The following is a 16,598-nucleotide window of genomic DNA, read 5'->3' on the forward strand; positions in this document are numbered from 1 at the left end:
TATGAATATACCCAAGTCAACTGGGTTTTATAGAGAATTTAATTAATAATACAATGAGGAATTAAAGAAAGAGTAAGAAAGGAATAAGTATGAAGGGCCTTAAGCCAACATGGCCTAGACCTGAGTCTTAAGAGAGAGAGATCAGTCAGTCAGTCTTTTATCACTCACCACAAGGTCTGTCTAAGCAAGGATTCTAGTGACACCAGGCCAGCTCCATCTCAGCTGACTTCACCAGAGAGAGTTCCAGCCAGAGTCCTCCTCAAAGAGAGATCCAGCCAGAGACTGTTTCAAAGGGCCTCTCTCCAGAGCCTCCAGATGGACAGAGTCCCCTCAGAGGAGCTCCAGCGAGTCCTCCTTAGAGATTGTCCTCCAAGAGCTTCCCTTCTCCAGAGCCTCTCTCAAGAGATTCTTCCCAAGTGATCCTCATCAGAGAATTCTCCAAAAGGCTTCCCTTTCAAGCGATCTCCAAAAGAATCTCCTTCCAAAAGCCTCCAAAAGCTTCTAAAAGCATCTCTCCAGAGTGGCTCTATGTTATATTCTGCCCCATCTGTATTGATTCTTACTGTAAAGTCATCATCACCTATATGGGCCAGAACTCTGGAGTTGTGTTCACCCACTACATGCCCTGAGAAGAAATCTTGCCATTTTACAGGATATTCTTGCTCTTCTTTCCCATCCACAACCAATACTTTGAAATTTTGTGAAAAGCGTTCAGCACTTGATGTTAGATATACCTTAAAATGTCTATTTAAGGCTGAAAAAGTAAATAATCTTTCTAAATGTGATGCTGTCTGTAGATCCCTTTTCCTCAAGTCATGTTGCTAGATGTTTGACAAAGAAAGGATATCATAATCTGACAGCATGGAATCAAGCTTCTCATTCGGAGGGTGGGAGTCCTGACTGGGCCTGTCCGGGTGTGGGCGGTCGCGAGCCACGGGACTGAGCTGGGGGGACGGAGCGTATGGTTCTCGCGGGAAGTTGTCTTTCACCCCCAACTTTCCGGGGGCCAGTGAGTTAGTGGCTAAAGGGGGTGGCAGTGAGGAAGGAGAGGAGCTTGGGGCCAGGTCTTGGGTGCGAGCCGAGCCCCAGGCCCCAGAGAAGGAAAAGTTTTCGGGCCACCAACATGAAGTTATGTGTCCTAGTCTTCTCCAGCTGCTTTACCCTGCTGCTGGTGAGAAGACCCCCAGACGGGTCCCTTCGTGGTCACCATAAACTGTTATAATTAAAATAGTTGTCTGCCATAAACTGTGGCAATTAAAAGAGTTGGGGTCATAAACTGTAAGAGTTAAAATGGTTGATGTTGTAAACTGTAGTGAGTTAAAATGGTGGAAGATATAAATTGTGATAGATATAAGAGTGGGTGAGTAAATTATGACCGCAGAAATTGTTTTCACTACAGTGTCTTGTTTTAAATCAAATATAAGGTGGTCGCCAGGGAATATATTCCCAATTATGAATATACCCAAGTCAACTAGGTTTTATAGAGAATTTAATTAATAATACAATGAGGAATTAAAGAAAGAGAGAAAGAGTAAAAAAGGAATAAGTATGAAGGGCCTTAAGCCAACATGGCCTAGACCTGAGTCTTAAGAGAGAGAAAATCAGTCAGTCTTTTATCACTCACCATAAGATTTGTCTAAGTAAGGGATTCAGAGGGACAGAGTCTCCCCAGAGGGAGTTCCAGCCAGAGTCAGCCTCCCTTGAGAGACCTCCTTAGAGAATTCCTCCAAGAGCTCCTCTCAAGTGATCTTCAAAAGAATCTCCTTCCAAAAGCCTCCAAAAGCCTCTAAAAGCATCTCTCCAGAGATTCTCCAAAAGGATTGTCCTCCAAGAGATTCTGCTTTTTCTTATATAGGGGGTTTTCTCCTATGTCACCTCCCCTGAGTCCTTATATCTACCAATCACAGTAGACGTTTTCCAAAGGACAACCCATTCTAAAAACACTGCTAGGTCAACTATTCCCTTTAGGAGAAAACCTCTGAGTAAGTTTGAACCAGAGAAAACACAGCTGAGTCGACTAATCCCCTCAAGAGAAAACCTCTGAATAAGTTTTCACCTCTTTGCTCCTGGCAAGTTTACAAGTTGCCCAACCTTTATAGGTACCTAAGCATCCCATTGTATCAATTCTAAAAACAGGCATGGCTCAAAGAACTCCCTGCCTCATCATAAGCATGGATCCAAGTACTTTCATTGTTTAGCAAAGAGTTTTCTCCCCTAAAGCAGTCTTAAGTACGGGTAGAGTAGAGGTCCTCCCATTTCTGATCCTGGTGAGTTCTCACAGTCAAAATGGGGAATGTTCCTAGTAGGGAATTGTTCCAATTGAGAATTCCCCGATGGGGAAATTTTTAACATTCACAAGTCTGAGAAATTTCAAGATTTACAATGGGCAGGTCAAATAGGTTGGACAAAAGCTAATACAGAGTTCTATCATAGAAGTCAAAGAGGAGAGAATATTGAGGAGGAAAGAAAGCTTTAAAGTGGTCAAGAAGGAGATCAAGAATAAGACTGGGGGGGGGGGGAGGAACAAACCAGAACTTAGCTCTCTGCCAAGTTACCGATAAAGTTGTGACATGATTGGTAATCTTACAAAGAGCAGTTTCAGTTAAGTGTTGGGTTTCTTTCTTAAGAAACCAGATTAGAAAGGATTAAGAACTAACTGGGGGGTAAGGAAAAGGAGGCAACAAACAAAGCAACCTTTTCTAGGAATTTAGCTATGAAAGAGAGAAGGGAGGGGAATCACACACACAATATATCTTGATGGGGTAGAAATTTCAAATGGATTTTTTTTAAAAGATAGAGAAAATGGGATTTTTAAAGGCAGTTGAGAAGGATCCAATAAATAAGGCAAGAATGAATATTAGAAAAAGAAAATGATAGAGGAAAGTGAACTCTCAGAGGAGGTGGGAGAAGATGGGATCAATAGCACAAGTGGAGGGATTAACCTTGGCTAGAAAGTATACCACTTCACCAAAAACTGTAACAGAGGATAATTAAATGAGGGATGGAGAAGGAGTTTGGGGTTGTAGAATGAAAAAAAGAGGATCCTCAAGATATATGGCATCTAATTTCTTAGTTAAATAAGAGATGAAATCCTCTGCTGAAAGGGAGGAAGAGGTTCCATTAAGAAGCATAAGGAGAAGGCAGTTATGTGACTCAGTGGATAAGCAATGGGTCCTTCTCAACTGCCTTTAAAAATGGGAGGCCCTGAGTTCTAGCCTCAGATACTTTCTAGCTATGTGATACTGGGCAAGTCACTTAACCCCCATTGCCTATCTATTACCTCTTTTCTGCTTTGGAACCAATACACAGCATTAATTCTAAAATGGAAAGTAAGGATTTTCTTTTAAAGAGGTATAAGGAGAGAGGAAGTTTGCAATTGTTATTGCAGAGAGTATGATAGATAATCAGGAAAGGAAAAAAGAATTACTATGTTCTAATGAGAGCCTACATGAGAGAACAAATCATAAATATGTCACATACAGGGCATAGTTGAGCAACTTTCTCCAAGGATGTTTGACAGCATTTGAAGAGGAACAGAGAAGACAGTAAGAATAACCCAGGGCTGGGGTTTGGCAATTTGAGTCTGACCATAGGACGAAGACACAGGGGATTTAAGAATAATTGGCAGGGTATATCTGAACTGTTCAACCACATATTTCACAGAGACTGTGAAAGAAGAGAAAGAAGGCCAGTAATGGTCATTGGGAAGAACAGCAAGAAATGGAAGTAATAGAGCTCACAGGAAGAAGAAGAAACTAAAGGAAATATCATAGGATTGCAGGTAAAGGCTAGAAAGAATTATAGAATGCTGAATCATGGCAGTAGAACAATCATGGGTGACAGTGAGATAGATCAGGGATATGACCATGAGGTCCATGAAGTTGGCATTCATGGGAATTTAAGAGATTCTGGGAAATTAAGAGATTCTGGGAGACCAGGGTGTTTGGACCTGGGTCAAGAAGTATCTTGGTCTCAAGTATGTGGACAGCTTCTAAAGTGAAAAGATGGCTAGGACTTAGCTAGAAATATTAGAATATTATTCCTCTTTTTCTTATTTAAGAAGTTCTTGGTTGAATTATACTTTGGGGTTTTTTTCTGGATTGTCATGAGGAGAATTGATATTAGGTAGATACAGAGAAAAGTAAGTTCCATGAGGTATAGAGTATCTCTTATCTAGTCTATACTTTTGTCCTGGAATTCTAGCTAGCACTTTACACACAATAAGCACTTAAAAATTTGAGGATGAACAAGTAATCAAGATGATTGTGAAGCCATTAATTTTAATCTACCACAGCTACTTATGGGGATCATCACAATTTTAGCCTCATGCTGACCCAAAATTGCTACATCTCCATAATAATATTTATCTGGGAATCCTCAATCTCTTCTCTCTCTCTCTCTCTCTCTCTCTCTCTCTCTCTCTCTCTCTCTCTCTCTCTCTCTCTCTCTCTCTCTCTCTCATGTCTGTTTTCTCTTGAAACTATATCCATGAAAGGAATAATGAACTAGAGGAATTCCATGCGAACTGGAATGACCTACAGTAGTAATTGATGCAAAGTGAAGGGAACAGAACCAGGAGAACAATATACACAGAGACGGATACACTGTGGCACAATCTAAGGTAATAGACTTCTCTACTAGCAGCAATACAATGATCCAGGACAATTCTGAAGGACTTATGAGAAAGAACACCACCCACATCCAAAGAAAGAGCTGTGGGGGAAGAAACACAGAAGAAAAACATGATCATTGATGTAGTTCAATATGGATATAATTAGAGTTTTTATGTTAAATGGTCGTTCTATTGCAAATATGAATACCATGGAAATAGGTTTTGAGCAATGAGACATGTATGATACTGCTTGTCAGCTCCAGGATGGGGAGGGATGGTGGGGGAGTAGGGATCATGAATCATGGAATCATGGAAAAATATTCTAAATAAAAAAGAAAAGAAAAAAACCTATTTTTAAAAAGGAACTATATTATGCATATTTTATGTATATATCTTACATATATATATATCTTACATATTACCTACCTTTTCTATATATCTTACATAACATATATCTATATAAATGTCTGTACCTTTTCCTTTTCACCTTCTAGAAAAGGGATGTCTATATATCTTCATTTCCTCCTCAGCCATTCTCTTTAATTGCTTGTAGTCTGGGTTCCAACCCTGATTCTACTGAAACTGCTCTCTCCAAGGTTACCAGTTATCTTTTAACTGCTGAAACATCCTCCTTGGCCTTTCTCCAGCTTTTGACACTGTTGACCACCCCCTTCTCTTAGATATTCTCATTTCCCTTGGCTATTGGGACACTGATCTCTCCTAGTATTCCTATCAGTATGTCTTCATTCTCAGGCTCCTTATATGAGGGAATCTTCTATAATTTTGTCCTTGAACTTTTCTTCTCTATTAACACTCTAGCTTCCAGGATTAGAAATAAAAAATAAACTGGGGGGGAGGGGTAGCCAATGTCTCTGACAAAGGTCTCATTTCTCAAATATATAAAAAATCGAGACAAATTTATAATAATACAATGCATTCCCCATCTGACAAATGATCAGAAGATATAAACAGGCAATTCTCAGCTGAAGAAATTAAAACTATATTTAATCATGTGAAAAAATGCTCCAAATCATTATTAATTAGGGAAATGTAAATTTAAACCACTCTAAGATACCATCTCACCTCTATTAGACTGCCTAATATGATAAAAAAAAGAAAATGATAAATGTTGGAGGGGATGTGGGAAAACTGGGACACTAATACACTGTTGGTAGAACTGTGAACTGATGGAACCATTCTGGAAAGCAAACTGGAGCTGGGCTGGGCATACTCTTTGACTCAGCAATATTACTTCTAAGTCTGTATCTGAAAGGAATCAAAGACAAGGAGAAGAGACCTATTTGCACAAAATTATTCATAGCAGTTCTTTTGGTGGTGGTAAAGAACTGGAAACTGAAGGGATGACCATCAACTGGGGAATGGCCAAACAGGTTATGGTATATGATTGTAATGGAAAAGTATTATGCCATAAGAAATGATGAAGAAGATGATCTCTCTCTCTCTCTCTCTCTCTCTCTCTCTTTCTCTCTCTCTCACACACACACACACACACACACACACACACACACACACACACCACAAAACTTGGAAAGACGATGGAAAGTGAAGTAAACCGAACCAGGAGAATGTGGTACACCGTAACAGCAGTAACATACAACAATTAATTGTGAATGAATGCATGATTATCAACAATGTGAGGATAATTCCAAAGGATTCATGCAAAAAAAAAAAAAACTACCCAGCACCAAAGACAGGCCAATTAGGAAATCTAAATGCAGATTGAAGCATTCTATTTTTCATTTTATTTCCTCCATGAATTTTTCTCTAGTGTTGTTATGTGTTTTCGTTCACAATATGATGAATGTTGGGGTGTATGGGGTACGCAGGGAGGAGTAATATCTTTGGTATGGAGGGCTTGTTGTACCCTCCTAGGGCAGCTCTCCAGCCTCTGACCCTCACTTCACACCCAGCTCTCACTTGTGGCTCCTAGTAGCTGCTAGCATGTGGCAGCAGCCACACCCCAGGCAACGGCTTCAACAGGCCGGCTAAACCTTGTGAGGGTAGCCATCGGGTCGTCGTGGACCCCTGGTGAACTAGGGCTTTGCTCACCCAACATGTGAAGACTGCTTCTGCTGAACAGATGGAAGAAACCAATAAGAAGGTTCAACGGCTGAGATGGCGATGCAGCAAGGCACTGTGGAGTGCTTAGGGCGTGTTGGAGCACAAAAGACAACACAGCCATCCAATGCAGCTGAGGAAGTCTCCAGATGTAACGACTTTTCGTGCCAATGGACCCAGGCTTCCAAAGCTGAGAGAGTGGGACTGTCTCTGTGCATCAACTTTTCCACTTAAATCTTCATGTACAAGTGTCTTTGTGCACAAAAACACACAAAGACAATAGTCATCCTCAGTTATCGAGAGACTACTACTATATGATGAATGTAGAAATATACACTGTATGATAACATAGTACAACCTGCTGTCTTAGGGAGGGGGAAGGGTGGGTGATAACAGAGATCAAAAAAGGTCAGAAAATAGTAAATAAAAATTATATCAACATGTAAAAATGTTTTTTAATTTAAACAATTTTAAACACTCTACGTCAGTGATATCATCTGCTTCCCTCTTTATGTAAATGACAATATATTTAATATATTGAATCTTAATCTTTTTTCCATAAATTCCAGTCCCTCATAACCAACTACCTTCTAGACATTTCTACTTGGATATTTCAGTCCTATCAGCAATTCAAATTCAACATGTCCAAAATTTAACACATCAGTTTTTCTCCTAAACCACCAATTCTCCTCTGAGCACAATCTCTTTAGTCACTCAGCTTTGTTACTTCGCTGTCATTTTTGACTCTCCATTGTCCCTATGTCCAAGGGATGTGCTGGAGAGATCACTAACCTCTCATTGTTAAATTTTCAGTGTGAGCATTTATGCTTTTCAGTGTCAGCAAACACTATATATAAATCAGGACTTTATTGTTTTGTTGATTATCTGGACATAAGAAAATGTTAATAATGCAAATTAAAATCAAAAGTACAGGCTATATACATTTCTGTACCCCCTCCCTGGTTGTTAAGCATTTACCAACATATCTCTGCCTATATTCAACAAACCACCAGGTTCTTTCAATTTTACCTTTGCCAAAGTTCTCACACATTTCCACTTCTGTTTACTGCCAGAGCCACTACCTTATTTTCATCCCTCAACATCTCTTATTCTGAGTGCTTCAATAGTTTCCTAATTACCCTCTCTGGTTGAATTCTTCTCCCCATCCCCCCACCACAGTAATCCAGCCTCCATACAGCTGCCAAAATAAACTTCATAGAACACATGTCTGATCACATCACTCCCCTATTAAAAAATCTTCAGTTAATTCCCATTTCTTGTATGAACAAATATACATTCCTCTGCCTGAACTCCAAAGCTCTCTGTCTGGTTCCAATCTACCTTTCCACTCTTCACATTACTACCTGTCAATATGCTTTGTTAGAGCCAAACTGGACTAGTTGCTCCTTCAAATTCAACATTCTATCGTGCCTTTCTTTATGTTCATATAGACCAGCCTTCACAGTCAGAACGCACTCAGTCATTAAACATTTATTAAGCACCTTGGATATACTAGTTAGGCATTGTGCTAAGTGTTGGAGATACAAAGAAAGGCAAAAGATAGTTCCTACTCTGGAGGAGTTCAAAGTTTAATGTGGCAGATGATTTGCAAATAATTATGTACAAGCAATCTGTTTATAAGACAAATTGAAGATAATCTCAGAAGAAAGGCACTAAGATTAAGGAGCCCTGGAAAATATTTCTTGTGGAAAGTGAGATTTTAGCTAAAACTTAAAGAAAGCTTAAGAAGCTGAGATGGAGATGAGGAAGGACACAGCCAGTGAAAATACTCAAGAGTTGGGCAGTGAGGTGCCATGAGGGGGGAAGAGCAAGGCATCCTGAGTCCCTGGATCAAAGTGTCCATGGGAGTGAGGGTAAAGTGTAAGAAGATTGGAAAGGTAGGAGGGCAGATTGTGAAGGGCTTTGAATGACAGAAGAGTTTAAATCCAGCCTCAGACACTTACTTATTATTTGACCTTTATCAAGTCACTTAAACTGTTTGTCTCAATTTCTTCATCTTTAAAGTGAGGATAATAACACCTACCTTCCCTGATAACTTTGAGGTTTAAATGAGTTAATAATTATAAAACAAAGCAAGTGCTATATAAATGTTAGCTATTATTATTAAATAAATGTAAGTATTTCTAAAATTAGAGAATGAAGGGAAGTTAGGGTCCCAAGTGGTTAGGATTGGGGCTTCGGGGATACATATGATTCATTAACTTCCCTTTCTGAGATGGTATTAACCATATTCAATTAAAAAGGTGGAACTAAGCAGTCTCTGACATTAAGAAGCTTCCCATTCTACTGGCAGGATTCAAAATGTATACAATAAAACGTAATACCAGTATGGAGTAAAGGGGGAAAGAAAGAGATCAGTTATCTGGTAAAATACAAGTAGAAAGAAAACACTAACAATTCATGAGGAGAGGGATCAGAAAAGTCTTCCTAGAGGCACCTAAGCTAATCACTGATGGAAGAAAAGTATTTTTTAAAAAAGAATTTATTTATTTATTTTTAAGTTTTATTCATTTAATTAATTGATTTAGAATATTTTTCCATGATTCCATGATTCATGTTCTTTCCCTCCCTTCTTCCCTCCCACCTCCTGTAACCAATGGGTTTCCACTGGGTTTTACATGTATCATCTTTTAAACAGAATTTAGAAGGGATCATATCTATTATTTAGCTCTAACCTCTCTTCTGACCTCCTCTCTTTCATCTCCAGGTGCTTATTGGATGTCTCAAAGTAGATGTCTCATACACCTCCTAAACTCACTTGACCAAAACTGAATTCATTATTTTTCTTCCTAAATTCTCCCTTCTTCCTAAATTCTCTATTATTGTCAAGGCTATCATCAACCTCCCAGTTACCTGGATTCCCAATCGACATATCATCCTTAACTTAACACTTTCTCTTCTCCCCTCATATCCACTCTGTCACCCAAACCTATCCATTTTACCTTTGTAATATTCCTTTTTTTTCTCTTAAGATTCAAGTTCTAGGTATAGCAACATGTGCTATGTAAAATCAATCAAGAACAAATATTTGTTAGGCACTTACTATTTGCTGGAGTTGATTATTGGTGACTTTTGTACTCAAAAATAACCAAAATTACATCACTGTGATGTCTTTTGACTCATGCATAAATTGGATTTAAGGAAGGAAGAGTTGCACAGTCATCAGCCTCACTCTCTCTTCCAGAGTCATCCAAATTCAGTGACAAGACTAAAGTCAGACTGACTGGCTATGACTGGGGATGCAGTGAATGGCATGAGCATCTTTGATTTCAGTCCAAGTTGTAAGTGCTCCATAGTACCTGCTTCAGCCACCTTCGTGGTCATTGTAATAAATTGTTCTCATCTGCCCATTCCAAAGGGAGAAGTCTTCACATGCATGGGGTAGACATTCCCCTAACTCCCTGACAAGTTTGAGACCTATTGGTTACTCTCAACCTGGTTTAGCTCATCTGCCAACATGGTTTTACTGAGATGTGGCCACCTTGCTTTAGCTTTTTGGAGCCACAGGGTGAAAACTGGGTGTAAGGTGAACACCAAGGGTAGATGAGCAATTCTGAAAAGGGTTCACCAAGCCCTTACACCAGAGGTGTTAATCTTCCTAGAATACCTCAGGCAGAGTGAGGGTGGCAGAGAATTCCAGGCATGGGGGACAGCCATTACAAAAGAAAGGAAAAGGAGATGGAAGGTTTACAAAACATTTTCTATGGAAATTATAGAAAAGGCATACTATGAATGTTGGGAAGAAAAGTGGAGAGGTTTTTGAATAGGCAGAAATTCAAATTGGATAAGAGGCATCTTCACTCAGATTGTGTGTGCTGGGACTTGAGGAGACTAACAAAATAATCCCTTAGGTCAGAGTTTCCCAAGACTTGTACAAGAATATTCATAGTCACTCTCTTTGTGGTAGCAAAAAATTGGAATGAGGGGATGCCCTTCAATTAGCTGAACAAATTGTGGTATCTGTTGGGGATGGAATACTATTGTGTGGAAAGGAATAATGAACTGGAGGAATTCCACATGAACTGGAATGACCTCTAAAAACTGATGCAGAGTGAAAGGAGAAGAACCAGGAGAACATTGTACACAGAGACGGATATACTGTGGCATAATCAAATGTAATGGACTTCTCTTCTAGCATCAATGCAATGATCCAGTATAATTCTGAGAAAGAACTGTGGAAGTAGAAACACAGAAAAAAAAACATTTGCTTGATCACATGGGTCAATGGGGATATGATTGGGGATGCAGACTCTAAAGCAGGGGCCCCAAAACTTTTTACACAGGGGACCAGTTCACTGTCCTTCAGACAGTTGGAGGGCCAGACTATAAAAAAAAAACTATAAACAAATCCCTATGCATACTGCACATATCTTATTTTAAAGTGAAAAAAAAACACAGGAACAAATACAATATTTAAATAAAGAACAAGTAAATGTAAATCAATAAACTGACCAGTATTTCAATGGGAACTATGGGCCTGCTTTTGGCTAATGAGATGGTCAATGTCCAGTTCCATATTTGTCACTGCTAGCAGTAACAGGTGCCACAAGTGTGCATCAGGCTAGATCTGGTTGGATATTTCAGATGTTTCATTCTGGAAAAAGTCTGTTCACCAACATAAGTGCTGCCAAAGATGGTTGCCATTTTGAGTTCCTGAGATTAGGATATGTCTCAGAGGGGAGAGATGCATAGAAATTAGGTAAGCTGCTTGACTTGAATGTGTCTTTCAGAGAGTCATAATTCTGCAATTCAGACAGTTCCATTTGGTAAATTGTATCCACATTTTCAATGTCAATAGAAAATGGATTACAGAAAAACTATGTCCTGTTCATGGAGATGAAGCTCTTTAAATCTGAATTGGAACTCCTTTTGCAACTTTTCCAGTGAATCCACACGTGTTTCTTTTGGGAATATAATCAAGGGTTTTTCTGTTAACAGATTTTTGAGTTAAGGGGAGATGGCAGAAATTTCCCTCCTTCATTTGGTTGATAAGGAGGCCTAATTTTATTTCAAATACTTTCACATGTGATTGCATATCACAGATGAGCTTCCCTTTTCCTTGAAGTTGCACATTAAAACTGTTGAGTAGCTCTGTTACATCTGTCAGAAAGGTGAGGTGCCATTTCCATTCTGCATCATTGAGCTCTGGTACTTCTTTGATTTTTGAAAGCATAAAAGCTGTAATCTGTGTAAGTAAGTCATAGAAATGTCTCAAAACTCTCCCTTGACTCAGGCAACAAACTTCTGTGTGGTACAGAACATCTTCATAGGCAAAATTTAGCTCAGACAGAAATTCCTGAAATTGTCTGTGGTTTAGTGCATTAGCTCTGATGAAGTTAACACAAGATACCACAATTTTCATAACAGAGTCCCACTTCAGTGATTTACTACATAGCAGTGCATTTTGGTGGATAAAGCAATGTATGGCTATTGGATGAGAATGGTTACATTTCTCCATCTCTTGGTTAATTTGAGCAATTACTCCTTTCTTAGACCCCATCATGCTAGGAGCACCATCAGTTGTCACACTGGCTAGTTTAGTCCAGTCCAGTCCCAAATCCTTCACAGTTGGGAAACCTTCTCATAGATATCCTCTCCTATAGTTGTTCCTTTGATGCTTTGCAGTGAAGCAAGTTCTTCTGTGACTTTGAAATTGCCATTTATCCCACGAACAAAAATTAGACGTTGTGCAGAATCACAAACATCGTTGTTCTCGTTGAGTGCCAAGGAAAAATAGGAAAGTTTTCTTGTGGAGTTTTGCAAATGCTGATGCAAATTGTCTCCCATTTCTTCAATCCTTCGTAATTATAGATCCTGAAAGACTAACTGTACTAAATAAGTCTGCCTTTTCTGGACACATCTCTTTGGCAACAGAAAGAAGGCACTCTTTAACAAATTCTCACTCTACAAATGGTCTGCCAGTGCATGCTATTAGCTTGGCAACTTGAAAACTTTCTGGCAGTGATGAAATATTTAGCTGCTTCTGCTTCATAAAAGTATTTTGCTGAGTTGTCAATGTATTTTTCAGTTTCAATATTTTATCTTTTCTCACATCTCTGACCAAACAATCATATTTATCTTTATGTTGAGTTTGATAGTGTTGATGCAAATTATATTCTTTGAACACAGACACTATATTCTGGCATATCAAACACACAGCTCTTTCCTTGTACTGCATGAAAAAGTAATCATAAATCATAAAGCTCTTTGAATATCTGACACTCCGAGTCAATTTTTCTCTTTCTTGATGTCATTGTTTCCTAGGGATTCCAAATTGCTATTAGTAAAATACCAATATACATATATATATATGTATATTGGTATTTTACTATATGTAAATATATGTATATATATTTATGTATATATGTATATATGCATATACATATATATATATATATATATATATATATATATATATATACAGCCCTACAAAAACAATATACCAATAATAATTTTGCCCACCCAGAGGCATCCAGACTGCACTGCCCATCAAGATCTGTGTCCATCAATGCAGCCTTCCCAGTCCACATCATTTCAGCCTCACCAGTGGTCATATTGGTGGAACTCCACTTTTACCTCAGGCTCACACTGGTGCGGTGTGGGAACCTGCATGATTATAGAGCCGGTTCCTCCACCACCTTTCCAGTCACACTACCCTGTGCAAACTCACACAGGAATCTGATAGCATGGGTAAATGTGTGTCCTCTTGCGGTCCATATTCAAGGATCTGTAATTATAGACCTTAATATAAAAAACACATGCCTCACTTCCTCCACATAGTACAATGGCAACTATACTCCCCCAGATGCATAAGGGCCCCTATAACCTCCCTTTGCCCAAAAGTCTCTCCCCACATTACTACACAGTACAATGGCCCCCATATCCCCTATAATAGGGGCCATTATGTTGCATATCTAGAGGAGTATGGGGGCCATTGTACTACCATGTTTCCCCAAAAATAAGACACTGTCTTATATTACCCCCAAAGCAGGGGGTGTCTTATAAAACACCCAGTGGCAGTGGTGGGCTTCTTACAGTAGAGACCCACCGCTGATGTCACAGGCCAGATCACCGCTATCCAATGCCTATTATATACAGTACTGGAGGTGGTGCTGGGCTTGTGACACTGTATATTGCTGTCTGGGATAGTGGAGGCTGCAGTGCTGGCTGTGGTGGGCTTGTCACACCTTGCAGAGGCCCATCACCGCCATCACTATAGCGGGCAGCAGTATACACAGTGCGGAATCCCCTCCCCCAGATCGCTGCTCACCATGCTGACATCCTCCATTGTGCAGCCACATAATCCTTTGCATGGCGCCTGATTCTTAGAACAAGGCACCATGCAAAGGATTATGTCACTGGAAGCAGTACTGTATGTGAGTGACGCTGCGCTTTGCAGTGTCACCACATACAGTAGTCCAGGAGCACAGGATGCATCTGCATATCCTGTGCTCCTCTCACTGACCACCAATGAAAGAGATACCCCTTTTGGAAGTGCAGTGGGGGCCAGATAAATGGCCTCAGGGGGCCACATGTGGCCTATGGGCCATAGTTTGGGGACCCCTGCTCTAAATGATCACCCTAATGCAAATATTAATAATATGGAAATAGGTCTTGATCAATGACACATGTAAAACCCAGTGGAACTGTGCATTGGTTACCCGGGCAGGATGGGGAGGAGAGAGAAAGAACATGAATCATGTAACCATGGAAAAATATTCAAAATTAATTAATTAAATAAAACATTTCAATTTTTAAAAATCAGTGTTTCCCAAACTGTGTTCCAAGGAACCTTGGGTGTTCTGTATTAAATGAATATATTTTCCTTCTAAAAATGAATTTATATGTATAAATATAAATATAAATATATATGGATAAGGATCAGCCCTGGTGTTTCACTGGTATAGGAAATACCCCATGAGGAATCTCCCTCTCCCAGTATAGATCAGGACTTTTTCTGACACCTGGAAAATTACCTAAGGGTCTTTATAGCTCTTAGTCTTTTCAAGTCAGGAGAGTTTCCAGGAGCACAGGCAACAGTACAAAGATGGCTAAGTCTTAATAATGAGGGAGGCTTATATTGGCACAAGGAGACAAGGTTAAGAATCACACTATCTTAAGAGGGAGAAAAAAGAATCACACTATCCAGGGGCAGCTGGATGGCTCAGTGGATAGAGAGCGAGGCCTAGAAACAGAAGGTCTAGGGTTCAGATCTGACCTCAGACACTTCCTAGCTATGTACTGCTGGCCAAATCACTTAGCCCCAATTGTTTAACCCTTACCATTCTTCTGTCTTGGAACAGCTACTTAGTACCATTCTAAGACAAAAGATAGGGGTTTAAAAAGAATCACGTCACACATAGCCAGTCCCACAAATATCATGGAAATGGCCTCAAAAGACCCAGGACACAGGGACATGAATCTTTGAAAGAGACTGAGCCCCATCTTTCTGAGCTTTGGTAAGATGCAGAACATCAAGGGACTGAAGAAGGTCCAGAAAACCAATGCCAAAACTATTGGTGACCAAACAGAGCCTTCCAACATCCTTTGGACCCAGGAGCCCAGGCCCAAACTCCTCAGACCCAAGATCGCCAAGTTAGGCTCTCGGGGCTCCAGAACCACGTGCCCTAAAGTTACTAAGCCCCCAGCAACGCCAAAGTCACAAAGTTCGATCCTGAGGCCATCACTTCCAAAATCAGGATTTCTAAGTTCCGTGATAAACTTACCAAACCCAGTAATTCCAAGGCTGCTAAGCCAACCCAAGTTGGTCCACTGACATGGAAGCAGCCAAATCTAAAGTCTCCCCTATAAAGACACCTAGGGCCAATGTTTCCAGTTCTAAGTCTTCAAAATGGACTCTTAAAGACAGACAGACTTGTTTGAAACTAGACAACAGATTTTCTTGTTCAAGACATCACTTTGCTATTTTGTACAAATAGAGGAAAGAGTGAGTCACTAGAAAGAGAGAAAGACAGAGAGAGAAAGCGGCAAAGAGACAGACTACATGTGTTACCTAGATTTAGCCCCAAGTATTTACATGACTTGCACAAAGTCACACAAGGCTCTCATTTACTATACTAAGCTGCCTTTTTATAAATAGGCACACGTATCTGTGTCATATGTGTATGTAAATATGTATTTCTAAATGTTCTGCCAGTATTCTGATATAGCTACTAGTCATGCAACATCACAGTTTCTGAAGAACTAATGTCAAGAATCCCTCAGAGAGCTGTGGAGAGAGACTCGTGGCAGGTAAGGGCAAGCTGATGCCTATAATATGCAAGGAACTACAAAAAACTGAAGTAAAGAGTAGCATTAAAGAAACATGTTGATGTTCCGTCCTTCAGTTGTCTCCAACTCTTTATTTATGACCCCATTTGGGGGTCAGTTCAATCATGTCTGACTCTTTGTGACCCCATTTGGGGTTTTCCTGGCAAAGATACTGCAGTGGTTTGCCATTTCCTTCTCAGTTCACTTTATTTAGTTAAAATACAGGGTTAAGTGACTTGTCAGGATCACATAGCTAGGAAGGGTCTGAGTCAGGATTCAAATTGCATATAATGTTCTCTTGATTCTTCTTGTTTCATTATTTCATGTAGGTTTTCCAAAATTTATTTATTTTTATTAATATGGTCATCATTTCAACAGAACAGTAGTATTCCATCATATTTGCTCAAGTACTCTCCAATTGGGGGTGATTCCTTCTATTTCCAGTTGTTTGCCACCACAAAGAAAGCTGCAATAAGTATTTTGGAACATACTGATTCTTTTCCTTTTTTCCCAGATGTCTTTGGGAAACAGATACCATAGTGGTATTGCTGGGTCTTTGGGCATACACAATTTTATAAATCTCTGGGCATAATTCTCAATTGCTATCCAAAATTGT

Source organism: Monodelphis domestica, chromosome 7 (assembly GCF_027887165.1).
Source record: "Monodelphis domestica isolate mMonDom1 chromosome 7, mMonDom1.pri, whole genome shotgun sequence".
Lineage (NCBI taxonomy): Eukaryota > Metazoa > Chordata > Mammalia > Didelphimorphia > Didelphidae > Monodelphis > Monodelphis domestica.